We start from the raw sequence: 15,247 nt of genomic DNA on the forward strand, positions 1-15,247 counted from the left end.
GTGACTGTGTATATCATCGAAATATTGTTTTATCATCATCCCTTTTAGTTTTACTAAGTGTTTTTGTATTTGCATTTCTCAGCCTGTTATTCAGTTGTTAATGTTTACCCCAAGATAATTTGTAACCTGACAAAAGTTTGCCTTTTTCTTTACCTGAAATTCTGAATTAGGTCTACTATTGCCGTGATTTGTCTCTTCTGGATTTTGGTTTCTTTTTTCATTGTTCATGGTATCTAAACCTCCTATAAAAGAGAGTAATTCATTTACCGTTAACCACCTGTACACAAAATTTCTTTAGGTACATAGTAAATTAAACATGTAAGTAGTATCTTCACTACATTCTCAAGTGGGTAGTCTACAGACTTCGATCGGATAAGGTGACACACTGCATACTTTTTAAAATTGCTCGATGAACTGTTATAATATTTTAGGTCCAATAATTCTAATATTAGTTTTTCCTGTATATTTTTGTTTCAACATTTCCTGAAAAAAAAAAAAAAAATCTGAGATGTAAACTCCTCTGAGTGCCCATTTCCTCACTCTGTTGCATCCCCTACCAAGTAAGTCAATGCAGAATCAATGTTCTTACAATCCTCCTACTTTTGTTGTAAGGTCCTAGAAAACACTATCAAGAAATAAGTAGAATGTACACTCGTGTCAGAAAAAAGCAGAACAGCTTGAACGACTAGAGAGAGGACATTGATATTCACAGGCATGTACATTAGTATGTTCTGCAGAAATGGTTAGCATTTCAGTCAGCTCGTTTCAGCATGTCTCCTGTTGCCTAGCAGGCACAGGGTCTGCCATGGGCACTGATAATGCATTCCACGCATGATGGCATCGATGCATATACACTGTGAATGGAGTCTTATTGTATAGCCATCCATGCTCCATTGACACGGTTCCAAAGTTCATCTGTGGTGGTCGACACTGGGTCACAGCACTGCACCCATCATTTCACCACATCCCACACATTTTCGATTGGTGGCAAAGTCTCGAGATCTTGTGGGCCACGGCAAAAGGCTGACACCAAGAAGGTACAAGTTCGTGCAGCAAGATCTTGCTGAAAAATGGAATCTGGGGTGTTATTCAGAAAGGGCAAAGCTATGAGTGACAGGAAGCCATTTGCATGGGTCACACTGGTCACAGTGCCGTGGACTAGGAGCAAATGTGATTTGTAGTTGTACCCAATAGCACCCCACATTGTGCTTTTCCATCATTTGATGCTTGCCTAAATTTGGTGCTGTGTGTCTTTTGCAAATGTAGTCACTGTGATGCCGCTCCCTGTCTGCAGTGAACCAAAATGTGGCCATCATTTTCAAACAAACAGAACTTAGATTCATCCGAAAACACTATCTGATGCTATTCCTGTACCCAGCGACATCATTCCATACACCACTGAGGTCTAGCATGTTTAAGCCGCATGCACATTTTATCGGCAGGTGGTGGTGTGCCATGATATTGATGTTGACCTTCAACCCGCGGGCTGACATGATACAAATGCTAATCATGTCTGCAGAACATACTAATATACATGTCCTGTGAATATGAATGTCCTATCTCTAGTCATTCAAGGTGTTCTGTTTTTTTTTTCTGAACACGAATTTACACTGCCACCAGGTTTAAATTTCGCAAAATGTTTCTACATATTCAAGTTACTTCCTAATTACACTGTAGGAAATACTGCAGCCAGCCTCAAATATTTTTAAATGATTTTATTAAACCATTACTAGTTACAGAGCAAAGCCTATCATCAGATGGCAGCACTGACTTCTTTGCAAGTTTTACATTTGTGTCCTAAATTATAACAAGGTATTTGTGTTGCACTGTTTACAAAAGGCTTTACATTTGTTTCCTAAAATATATCAAAGTTTTTATGATTAAACAGTTTTATGCTCATATATGCTCTATACATAGCACTTACTTCACAAAAAGCCCTCCTTTACATACTATAAGACAGTGGTTTGATTTTCTTTTACAGTCAATGTTGACCAATGAAGTGAGCTAAATACATGATGGCAAACACATTTGTTTACATCGGCAGCTGATATAGTGTGCAAAATACTGAGATATGTGAACAGATATGGCACACTTCTAGAGCTACTGCAAAGGTACTTTTAATGGTACAGATAATTCCATACAGTAATACATTCAATTATTAAGGTTTCAAAGATGCTGGTAATGGCCAATGAAGAATTTTCTCTCTGCCAATTAATTATTATTGATATCATTTCAAATTATAGGAGCTGTATGAAATTTTAGAGATATACTGGATTTCTTTCTATTCCGTTCTAGTAAAGGAAATATCACTAAGTTGTCTTTGATGCTTTTTTTTCTGTTTCCACATTGGGCCATGTGACTAGCAAAAGTTGACTTATTTACGTTGTTGAGCCTAAGAGCATCTATGTGTTCACAGTATTATACATTAAACCTCTTACCAGTTTGGCTAATGTTAAAGTTGGGGCACAGAGAACAATTTAGTTTATAAATGCCAGACCTATGCTGTACTTCAGTTTTTAAATTTAAGTTGTGAACAATTTTGTCTTTCATTTTATTGTTTGTGGAAAAACTAATTTTGATATTTTATTGCATGGAATAAGTTCGCAATATGATATGATGCTTTACCAATGAATGGAAAGCAGATATATTTCACAGAATTCTCAGGAGGTATTTGCGCTAAATTGCTGTTTTATTTGGACTTAGAGCTATTTTTGACCCTGTATTTCTTTTTAATTCTGTTGTGAAGTTTAGTGATAGTGTCAGAGCTGTAACCATCATTATGGGTGATTAGTTTGATCGTTTTTAGTTCTTGTAGTTTAACTTCAGTGTCCAAATGGATTTTTTTCCCATTCTGTTAAGTGTTACCCTATAATACACCATTTTATGTTGCTCTGGGTGACATGATTAGCTGCTGTTGTGGTATCGAATGTAGTGGGTTTTCTATATACTTTAAACTTATATTTACCATTGTATTTAATATTTTTTTTATCCAAGAAATTTATGCCATTATCAGTTTCATGCTCAACAGTAAATTTTAGGTTTCGGTGGGATTTGTTAACCTCTTTTGAAAACTGATTAATATCATCTACCATCCACATAGTGTCTGTAATATACGACTTTTTTCTTTATTGTCATATTGGCATTGAAAAAGATGTTTCTAAATGATTTATACAAATATTGGTTAACAGACTAGCTAGGCACCTGCCTATTGCAAGGCCATTTTCTTGTTCATAGAAATTGTTATTAAAGCTGAACTAGTTTTGAGACAGCACTAAGATTATAAGTTTGACTAGATCATAAATTTCTGGTATACTGATCTTTTTTATGTTTAATCATGTTATTTTTAATTACTGAGATTGTTTCTTTTGCCGGTAGTTTTGTAAACAAGTTAACTATATCAAAGAATGTGAATGTGGCTATGGGGATGTCTTTGACGTTTCCTGAAATCTCATGGCTATCGTTTTCACTAAAAATTATCTTGGTGATCTCATTAAGTTTTTTTTTTTTTTTTTTTTTTTTTGTAGTAAGGGCTCTTGAGGTCACAATAAGACATATAGGACAATGTTCTTTGTGAATCTATGATTGTGATCAAAGTCCTGAGGCTGGAGGGTACATTATTGTGCATTCAGATTTTTCAATAATTTTAGGCTTTGCTCAGTATTAATTTCTTTTATGTTACGTTCCTGAAAAAATCTAGTGTTTGTTTAGGTAATCGTCTTCATATGTTATCATTGCAGAGCTTTGTTCTCACTGAGATTTTTTATTTATTTTTCTGAGATCAGTTGAGTCTTGTGAAAATTTGCATTGCGTCTTGTTTGAGTCTGTGTGTTCCTGGATTAACTTGATTATTTCATTACCTACTGCATTTTTACTGCAATTATTTACCTTACCTATCTCACATGCAATTTTGGTTTCAACAATTGCTTCTTTAATGCTAATTTTTACTTGTTTTAGTTGTAATGTTATGTTTTGTGGCCTTGCTTAGCACATTTTTTTCAAAATTAATGAAACTAATAGTTCTGAAGTTGATAACTCTATCAAAGAAACAATCTTCATCAGATGATGGGTTTTTGTATGACTTCTTGCTTGAAATTAGGGCTTTTAATTTTCTCTTATGTCTTTGCGGTATGATATGATGTTTTGTCCTAACGAAAACATCAGTTTCATCTACAATGCATATGAAATGCACAGGAAACAGCAAGTTATTTCTTTCTAAACGAAGCACATATATCTGTCTGTTCAGAAGCTCTTTCTGTTTGTACTGAGCTCTCATTTCACTATGTAGCCAACACAGTTCACAGTTCACACTTTACATTTGCTAGATACGCAGTTTTACTGACGTTCTTGACGTTCACTTTGATATATTTTGGAATGACTCTTTCAGCAAGACACTTTTTGTTAAATGCTACAGTAAGTATTACTTTCATTAGCTGAAGCTTGCACTTTTCACAAATCATGCACAGTTCTCCTTACCTGGTGGCATAGTAACAAAATTATTTTATCCACCTTGGTGAGAGAACACCGCAGCTGTTTTCGTAAATTATACTGTGGGAGTAGCATTGACTTTTTTGGAAGTTTTACATTTGTGACCTGAAGTATAACAATGTTTCTGTGATTGCATACTTTACAAAAGGTTTTACATATGCATCTTAAAGATAACCTAGTTATTGTGATTATTGTGATTACTTAGATATGTTCCATAAATTGTGCTTTAGTATTTTAAACAAAGTGATTGTGGCTAATAATGGGTACAATCAGAATATGATCGATTACTTGTTCAGTAAGAAAACGTTCCAAAACTGTTCGACCTTCCCACTGATAGCAAAGAAGCTAAAAACTTTATTTCCATTCTTTTCTTGGGTAATATACTGTATAGGATAAAACATCTTCTAAGGGAAAAATATAACTGTAACGTCTCCTCCTCTACAGATAACAGTTTAAAAAGAAATCTTGTACATTCAGTAGAGATTGCCAGCGATTGGTTTTCCAATTCAGGTGTTTACAAACTAACCTGTAATAACTGTCCTTCATATTATATTGGTCAAACAGGCATAACTGTGAAAACAAGATTTAAAGCACACCTATTAGGTGAGAAAGGAGCGAATATACATAGCTCTACTTTTGCTGAACGCCTCTTGATAGCCGGTCATACGCCTAAACAGTTAGAAGACACTGTTATCCTACACAGAGAAGTCAAAGGGCGTAGATCAGATCTGCGGGAAGAGTTACAAATTTTCAAACATCTAGAACTCAAGGACGGTAATACACTGAACGACCAGTTCAACCTTGCTTGTAGACAATTTTTTGAAGGCTTTAAACCTGTACTGTTTATGGTATAACATTAATGCTGGTAACCTTAGTGGTCTATCTCCTCAGGAAGCTATGCTGCACCTTCAATGCTTTAAGCTCACTACCCTTTACGTAATGTGGTTTTCTCACAATGTATGGTTGCCACTACATTGGCCCTTATGTGATTTTGTCTGGCTTTAAAATGTTGGTTCCCTGCAAATGTGTATTAACTGTATTGTATACCAGGATTCCTAATTCTGTCTTAAGAGCCATTATTGTCAATTTTAAAGTTCTGACACATATACTGTTTGTGGGCTTCACTAATATAGTAATGTAATTTTTATATTTTGGCTGTATATGCCACTGTGCGTAATTCTCTTGGCGTAAGCACCACATGCCTTTTTGATGTATAACTACATTAATTGTACCAATGCTCCCATACTGTTATAACAGGAGTGTTAAATGCCTTCCTTCTTTTCATTGTTATTTTATCTAAGGACGTTATTAATACTGATAATTAACAAGTTGCCTTTGTACGTCAATTGGCACATGGTTTGCGCCATAAGCGCCACCTGCCCTGGTTGCAGAGCAACTACGCTCGCCTATTACACTCAGTCGGTTGGGAGCTCTGCAAGATCCATATACTAATTTATATTTACGTGACAAACCCTAATTCTAGGGCCATATTTCAATTTTGACAAATGAATCTATGTCGACATTTGTAAAAACGGTGATGGTACATTAGTCCTTACTAATGTAAAATTGTAAGTACCAGTTGTCGTTCTCATATTTCTGTAATGCAAGAGCTCTCTAATTTGTGTTAAAATCCATACTTGACTTAAGTTTCACACTTTTCTAATGTAAGCTATGATGTTCATTGTCCTTAGGCCACCTTCTGAAGAAGACAAATTTATATTTGTCAAAACCTAGGTAAAGAATTCTTTATCCTTTGCAACTGATCGGCTGTTTATAGTTTTATTAATTGTACTTTACATATTATAAGATGAAGGTCTGATCACTCTTTTACAAACCACGTTGAACAATGCTAATGTAAACAAATGTATCCACCATCTTGTATTTAGTTCATTGACCAACATGAAATGTAAAAGAAAATCAAACCTCTGCCTTATAATATGTAACAGAGAGCTCTTCATGAAGTAAACACAATATATAGAACATATATACATGTAAATTTATGCAATCATAAAAACTTTGAAATATTTTAGAACACAAATGTACAACCTTTCATAAATTAAGCAATCACTAAAACTATGTTCTATTTTAGGACACAAATGTAAAACTTCTAAAAAAAGTCAATGCTACACACCTGATGATGGGCTAAGGCCTGAAATTAGTGCTGGCACAATTTTAAAAAAATCTTGTGGCTGGTTGAAGTATTTCTCCCAAAGTGTAATTTATGAAACCAGATGTGGTGTTCTCTAGCCAAAAGTGGATAAAATACTACCTAATTGAAATACTTCCAATAATGTGCTAGTGGCACAGGATTTTCTCAGGCACTGATTTTCTTTCTATTGTGGTTTTTGCTAACTCATCCCACAATCATTTGAATTCCATGTTGTGTTGAGTAGCCTCATTCCCCAGAAAGTTTGATATTATCCAAGTTCTTTGCCTTTTCTCAAAATTTCTGTTCTAGTAATTCTTCACCTTTTTCCTCCAAACTGGTAAGTGTATCTTGTGAACAAATTGGTTCACCATTTTCACACCACTGTTCTAATAGTTTGATGTGGCCTTGTGCCTCTGAGATTGGATCCTTTACATATTTGCAAACCTTCTCAGTCAAATCACATACATGCTCTCCAATGATGTGTAATTCTTTAATATGACCATGTATTTCACACCTCACCAAATCACACTGCCATAAAATTTCAGTGTGTATCTCCTCTGTTAATGCTGACAGTTTTTCATCTAATTTATTACCTAGCCTCATCTCAAGGTATGATTTCAGAATCTCACAAGTTTCCCGAATCTATTTCTTTAGCTCTTCTACTAATTTTGCATTACTATTTTTTGGCTTAGTTGTACTCCCTTGTTTTTGAAGCATTTCACTATTAAGGTGATTGCCTTGAGCCATAATATTATGTTTTACTATTACAACTTCACAAGAAAAACTGCTATCTTCATTCCCTGTCCATCAGAGGTTATTTTTCTAGTCTTTCACTTCCTGTGGGTCTGTAAAGTCATGGTGCAGTTATGAATGCTTGTTGTGGCTAACAGAAGCCAAATGAAAGATAGGAACTTGCACTACACTGGACAGTATAGCAAAGAGTTTCTGTAGTATGATGTTCAATGAAGTGTGTGTATGTAAGTCATGAAGCAACCCAACAAACTGGTTACCAGTAGCAGCTGATCAGGCCATGTCAGTCGAGATGTTGATGATACAAAGAAAAGTTTAGTGTAATTCGTAGCTTGCTTAATCCGAATCTGTGAACGATGTTCAACTTGAATATCACCACATGTACAACAAAGAGCAACCACTTATAAAAAACCATTAACTGGTGGGATACCCAGTTAAAGGAGACTGGCAGTTTGTTGATGAACCATGTTCTGGTAGGCATTCACTACGCCCTGAGTCCGTAGAAGCTGTACAAGTTAGCTAACTATTGAGAACCAAAAATCTGGTGTGTCTAGCATTGATAATTAGACCTAAAAAAAAGATCAGTTCATAAGGTCTGAAAAAAAAAAGATCAACTTTTTAGGGTTACAAATTGTGGTTGTTGCACAGTATCAAACTGACTGATAGGTCCAAATGATTGAAGTTAGTTACAGAATGCTTGATGAGCTCGGTTACGATGAACAATTTATGAAGGAAATTGTGTACAGCAATGAGGCACATTCCGTGTCTGTCATATTCATCACTGTTCATCAGAATATGGGCTTCAGAAAATCCTTGTTCCTACGCTGAACACAAGGTCAACACACGGTGTGCCCTGATGCGTAAGTTTTAGGCCAATTTTTCTACGTGGAGCAGACTATGATGTCAACAAGTACCTTGGCATGTTGCATTGAATGCAGTGGCAGTGCCACAATTTCCAGAAGGTATCGTGTTTGAACATAATGGCGCTCCTCCACACTACATCAACAATGTTCGCAAATTTTTGGATACAGAATTTTCCCCCACAATGAATAGGAAGGGGTGGTTGTAACTCATGACCACCATGATCCTGGAGCTAATATCATTAGAATTTTACTTTTGGGGTTATGTGAAGCAACGTGTGTACAGTGAATGTATCAACAACATTAATCACAGAATCGCAGATGCTATTTGCTCTGTTACACCAGATGCCCATACACGTGTGGTAAGAGCTAGTATATATCATTTAGATGTATGTGGTGCAACAAATGGAAGCCACATAGAACTGCACCAAACATGTATCCACACTTGGAAAGTTCGTCTTTCACTTTTATCTCGTATCACACTTCTACCTCATTTCACTACATTTCTGTGACCAATTAAAACTGCACTATGACTTTACAGACACACTGTATCTTCTATTTACCAAATTTAATATCACTTTTCCATTATAGTACTCCCTGCACAAAGTCACTTCATTTAATGTGTAGCAAACATTAACATTTAATTTCTTTACTCTATTCACCAAAACAAACAAATTTACCTTAAAATATATTAACCACAGCCCACCCTAAGATAAGAACTGTGTGCTGGTGATGAGTTGCGTGCTGGTGTGCTGCAGACACATCACATCAAGCAGCTGTCACAGGCTGCTGTTGTAGCGTGGCTGGCAACCAAAAACTGTGTGGTGCCGTAGGCTGCATGCCGAGTCGAGAGGCGGACACAATGTTTGTAGACTGCCATCCTGTCACCATTCTTCTTCACGGAACTCACCACAACATCTTCCTTATCGTAACACCAACTGTATACGGATTGTAGACCTTTTTCTTCTGTCACACATTTACAATCCTTAGCGATGGGCTTTTGTTACTATGATCAACTGTGCTCTTCTGTTTAACCTTTATTAGCACCCTTCTTTTACTTCCCAAATTCTTGGCAATTTGTTCTCCCCTATTTCTTTACCAATTCTTCTTATCTGTTTATACTACGTGTCTACAGCTAGATGTTCCATTGTTGATGGCAGTTGCCCTTGGTAACTGTACTTCTCCTTGAATATAAAAGGAAAATCTTTTTAAATTGATGTTCTTTTTTGATTTTCCACTCTCCTACTACCATATTTCCTTTCTCCTGGCCTATATTGTCAACATATGCAACTTGGTTTGGGTCTTAGTTTGTCCTCAGACTGGATGTGTGAGTATCATGTTGACACACAGGGAGGTTCACACACAAGGGCTATAGAAGTTTCTTTACTCCTTGAATTCCATATATGCTCACACAACAAAACTTCTCTGAATATACAGTCACCTATATTATTTATTACAGGATTCACAGCTGGTCCTGCTATTCACTTCCAGCTTCTCTTCTTCTTTGTGCCTTGATGGGGACCCCTACTTCGACAATTTAAGAAATACACTGAAACAGAGGTCAATTCTGATCTAGCACCTCAAACACCTCTTTCCACTTAAAACTTATATTCTCTCATCTGTTAAGAATACAACTTGGTCATATTACATCATCCAGTCTTGCAGACCTCAATTTAAATATTTGCCTCCACCTCAAGTACTTGTTCCATAGCAAGATCAACAGCAAGAAGAACAAGAACAACTGGAGAAGATATCAAAGATACATTTTTACGTTTTTAATTCAAGTCTTATGTTTTCTCCATGAACATTTATCATGACACTTTCCACTTGTGGCTGCACAGAACAACATACACCCACTACAGCAATCCACTTCCATCAGATGGGCAGCTCTGCACAAACAGAAAGCCTAGCGGCAGTCTACAGCTCTCAATCATTCTCCCTTAATTTAAAACTTTTCTCTTTATTCACATAGATATTTTCATCTCTTGCAGAGCCTAAGAGATGTACATTGGCATTTTCCATTCTAAATGACACGTAACACTAACAGTAGCACTATCTCCATTTGCCTACATGTTCTTTTTTATTATTTCTTTTTTCGTGCCATTATTAATTGCCACTGGGAAAGAGATCAGTACATGTCAAGCATGTCTGACAAACATATCACTAACAAAATATTTCATTGAGACCTGTAAAGATAAACCAGGCAGCACGAAATGGCTAACATGTACTAATATTTTTGCCAGTTGCATTTGGTAATGGCTCAAAAGCCTAAATTTGGGAAATAATGAAAAAACACACAGGCAGATGGTGGCAGTGTCATCATTTTAAAACTTTATTATGACTTTGGTACAAGTGTTGAAAACTGAACAACTATAAGCTGTTTGAGTGTTCCAAGAAGAACCCAAAGAAACAGAAGTTGTTTGTTTGCAAAGCACTTTCACTTTGAAGAAAACGGTCGCTTACTCCTTTGGTTACAGTGTAAATATTGTAACCTTTGCATTCTACAAACAATTAATGCTGCAGAAAAAAACAAATTGCTACTTACCATAAAGAAGACACATTAACTTGCATATTAATTATGTCTGTCTGCAACTTAACGTGTCTCCTTTACAGTGTGTAGCAATCTACCTTTTCCTGAATTGTTGATATTCCTACCTGGAGTTTCCATTCTTTAATTAGTTCCAAATGGAATACAAGAACTTATATGCCACAAGTCATCAAAGCAATCAGGAAAAACCACAGAATAATAGCCAGAAATATTTTAATAATTGTGGCATTTCAGACGTGAAATTGATAATTCAATACTTTTTACATCACCAAACATCGTTAATATCAAATATGCAAGACCAAAGGGAATTAAAAATACCATCAAGTTGCTAAAAGCAGCAATATTTTTCCATGACAGTGTTTCTAGCAATTAGTAAAATCTTGTGAAAGGTTGATACAATTAACCTTGAACCGTATTCATAATCAGTCCTTAACTCAAACAAAATTTGCTAAATACTTTTGAGTTTCACATGTAGCAGCCACCATATACCCTTATGAATGAAAACCTAGCAGAACTAAAAACAACCAAAATAATCCTGCTGGTATATTTTGTGACCTTACTGAAGCCTTTTACGTAACTAAATGGTTCAAGTTTGTGGAACAAATCTGCAAATTTACTTCACAATGAATTGCTAACTGCATGTTCAAAAATGGTTCAAATGGCTCTAAGCACTATGGGACTTGACATCTGAGGTCATCAGACCCCAGACTTAGAACTACTTAAGCCTAACTAACCTAAGGACATCACACACATCCACGCCTGAGGCAGGATTCGAACCTGCGACCATAGCAGCAGCGTGGTTCCGGACTGAAGCGCCTAGAACCGCTCGGCCACAGCGGGCGGCCTATATGTTCTAAGGTGAGCTTTCAGCTTCAAAGGACCTGATGACAAGTCATATACTACTTAATCACAAAAAAGAGAAATATGAAATCAGTTAAATATCAATGTAATCTACATTTTGAACGTGACAAAAGGCAGTCATTGTAAGCAACATGTCAGAAACAAGTGAAATTTCAAACATGCTTACTTGTTCTCCACAGATCTCTGAATGCAGAGATCAAGTTCATCTGTTAAAACACACCACCATCTTTCAAAGGTCATCACTTTCTGGAAATAAAGGAAAGATAAGTCTTAATTATTGCATAAAGTATATCATTGATCTATGTTTTATTTATACAGTGATCATTTCTTAATCGTGCAATTAGTTGCACAACCAGGTCTCTTTTCTTTGCTGCACTAAATGGATGGAATAATTGTACTGAGATAATCAGAGTTGGTTTAAGGCCAAAGTGACTCAAGTGACCATTTGCAGCACTGTTGGTGCTGGTCATGCAAAATTTGTAAACAAGGTGTCTCATAATAAGTAGCAAAAATAATCAGTTTCTATGCTCACTAGATTTAGATTTATTTTTAAAGGTCTTACCAAGCTATGGTAAGTAATGTACGAGGCAAGGAGTGAAAGGAAGAGGGGTGATACAAGGTGAGGAGGGGAGGGGGGTGCTAAATGTTATGCCACTTGCGTGGGAAAATGTTTTTGAAATAGCACTGTAGGTAACACATATGAATAAACAAAATTGGAGCATTATTTTACAATGTTTTCAGTGCAGTGCTCCCCCCTTACACACACACACTTTTTCACTAGCACCCCCCCCCCCCCCCCCCCCACACACACACACTTTTTCACTAACACACAATATTTTGTATAAATGAATTTTCTTACCGGAATACAACAAATTGAAAAAAAGTGTTATTTCTTCTTCTTAAAACATTCAAACAAAAAAATGGTCTATTTACTAACACACTCCTTTACTTTTATCTTGTACACTCAGGGTGGCTACATAAACATGCTATTTACAGAACCCTTTTTATAACTATGACATCCCTCAGATATTGACTGTAACCTGCATAGGACTGAGAGCTTCATAAAAAACAGATGGTGTTCTTCCAAGTTCCCACCAGTTACGAAACTGCTGAGCAGGTGATAGTATGAAGCATGAAGGCTTTCTGCTACAACTGTGAGGAATGTGTCAAAAAAAACATAGCTACAATTAAATTGCAAAATAAGTAAGTCTCTTTTATAGCAAATTGTTTGCCTTTTAAGCAAACTTAGTCTAAATCAATCACAATGGCACACACATTGATGTATGAATAGCCACATAAAGCAACAAAATTACTATCCTAGCAGCTGTCCTGTTTTGGAAACCATTAACAACGCGCTATCTCAATAAAAGTGATTTTCCTTGTGGCAATCAGCATAGGATGGTTTTTGAAAGTAGTGATAAAATAATCTGGTATTTGTGATCAAACAATTTGGTATGTGGAACATCAGCTCCTACAGCAACTGTGTACCTCTTTACTGAAAACACCACAATTGCAACCACAAAAGCAATGGGGTAAATTTTGTCTTGGTGCCATCTTACAAAATTCGGGAGTGGGTCAAGAGGCAGGAAACTGCTTGATAAAATGGAAGAAAATAACATCTAAGGCCTAAGATGTAACTTCCAAATGCTTCAGGATAATGAGTCAGACTTAGTTACATTTTACATGAACAATGAATAACATGGGAAGGCTATATTGCTATTCATCATATAGAGGCAGCATTGAGTTACATTTTTTACAAACAATGAATAACATTAATATGGGAAGAATATATTGCTATTCATCACATAGAGGCTGTGTTGAGCCACAGAGAGGCAAAATGAGAAGCCTGCTAAAATATTAAAGCTTCCAGACAAAGTCCTTCTGCATTAAAACACACACACACACACACACACACACATTCACCCTAGCATAGCTCGCACACACATGACCACTGCCTCAGAGCACTAGAGTTCAACTGCGACTGTGACTGCATCTGCGTCTGATGAAACAGCAATCTGCTCAGATGGGGCGGTGTATGAAGACGTAGGTTGTGGAAGGGAGAGGGTGGAGTATCAGGTTACGGGTGGGGTGGTGCTGGTGCTGCCTGTGAGACTATCCAAGTGGGTTGCTAGGAGCAGCATCAAGAGACTGTGCTGGAAGAGTGTGGAAATGGGGAGGAGGAAAGGGAGGGTACAGAAGAGGGAAAGAACTTCTAGGTGCATTGGCAAGATAAGTATTGCAGTGGGAGCTGGGAAGGGGGTAGGCAGGTGGAAGAACGGAAGGTGGAGGCGAAGGGGGATTTATGAACAATGGATATATTGTAGGAAGATTTCTCTGCTTGTTAGCCTGTTAGTAGTCATGCCCATGTAGAATGCGGCACAGTGGTTGTAACTAAGTTTGTAGATCTCACAGCTGCTTACACAGGTGGTCCTGCCTTGGATGGGGTAAGAGAGGCCAGTAGTAGGTGGTATCAGAAGGATGTATGGGACAGGTCTTGCACCTGAGTCTATTGCATAGATATGAGGCATGTACCAAGGAGTTGGGAACTGTGGCAGGCTAGGGATGGACAAGTATATTTCATATGTTGGGTGGGTGGTGGAATATCACTGTGGGAGGGATGGGGAGGATATTTGTCATTTCAGTTTTGACTGTCTCCCGACCTGTCCTAAAATATCCTCACTACTGTCTTCCCCAACCCTCCCATAATGATATCTTGTTGCCCACCAGTCCTAGACAATACTCTTATCCATCACTACTCCTCTCTTGCTCCTAGCCCCTTGCCTCAAGGCTTATATCCCTGCAACAGACCCAGAAGCCATATCTACTCCAGTCCTATCACTGGCATTCCCTATTTGATCAAAGACAGCACCACCTGTGAAAACAACCATACGATCTACCAAATAAGCGGTAACATCTGTGGCACATTCTATGTGGGCAAGACCACTAACAAGCTATCTGTTTGCATGAAAAAGCTACTTTGTAAAAGGGGAGAAAGGGATAATGTGACCAATTTTAGACCTATTTCTATGCCAACAGTGTTTGCTTAAGTTACTGAAAAGGCTGTGTATGTAAGGATAATTGATCATTTTATTTCACATAATTTGCTATCAAATGTCCAGATCAGTTTTAGAAGCGGTTTAACAACTGAAAATGCTATATTCTCTTTTCTCTGTGAGGTACTGGATGGATTAAACAAATGGTTTCGAGCACTAGCCATCTTTTTTTAATCAACTAAGGTGTTCAGTTGTGTTGATCACAAAATATTGATACAGAAGTTAGACCAGAATACAGGTAGTAGCTCACAGTTGGTTCACTTCTTCCCCAACCCCTACCCTACTATCCCTCCCACTCCTCAACCTGTGCCGCCTCCTTTTACCTGTCACTCACTTCAGCAGTTGTTGCTCATGTCAAACACAGTCACAGTCGGGCCTTAATAGCCACAGACAGTAGCCATGTGTGTGTGTGTGTGTGTGTGTGTGTGTGTGTGTGTGTGTGTGTGTGTGTGTGTGTGAGAGAGAGAGAGAGAGAGAGAGAGAGAGAGAGAGAGAGAGAGAGAGAGAGAGAGAGAGAGAGACAGAGAGTTCTACTTCTGAG

The 15,247-nt window shown here is 37.2% G+C and overlaps 1 long non-coding RNA gene across 1 annotated transcript in view; it reads right to left on the reverse strand.

Moving 5' to 3' along the window:
- The window catches only part of LOC126427163 (uncharacterized), a 117,200-nt gene that overhangs the window by 46,478 nt on the left and 55,475 nt on the right, over nucleotides 1-15,247 (reverse strand). Inside the window, exon 3 of the long non-coding RNA XR_007576544.1 lies at nucleotides 11,820-11,899. This is a non-coding gene — a long non-coding RNA (uncharacterized LOC126427163). The remainder of the gene's footprint in view (nucleotides 1-11,819; nucleotides 11,900-15,247) is intronic.

The sequence above is a fragment of the Schistocerca serialis genome, chromosome 11 (genome assembly GCF_023864345.2).
Source record: "Schistocerca serialis cubense isolate TAMUIC-IGC-003099 chromosome 11, iqSchSeri2.2, whole genome shotgun sequence".
NCBI classification, from domain to species: domain Eukaryota; kingdom Metazoa; phylum Arthropoda; class Insecta; order Orthoptera; family Acrididae; genus Schistocerca; species Schistocerca serialis.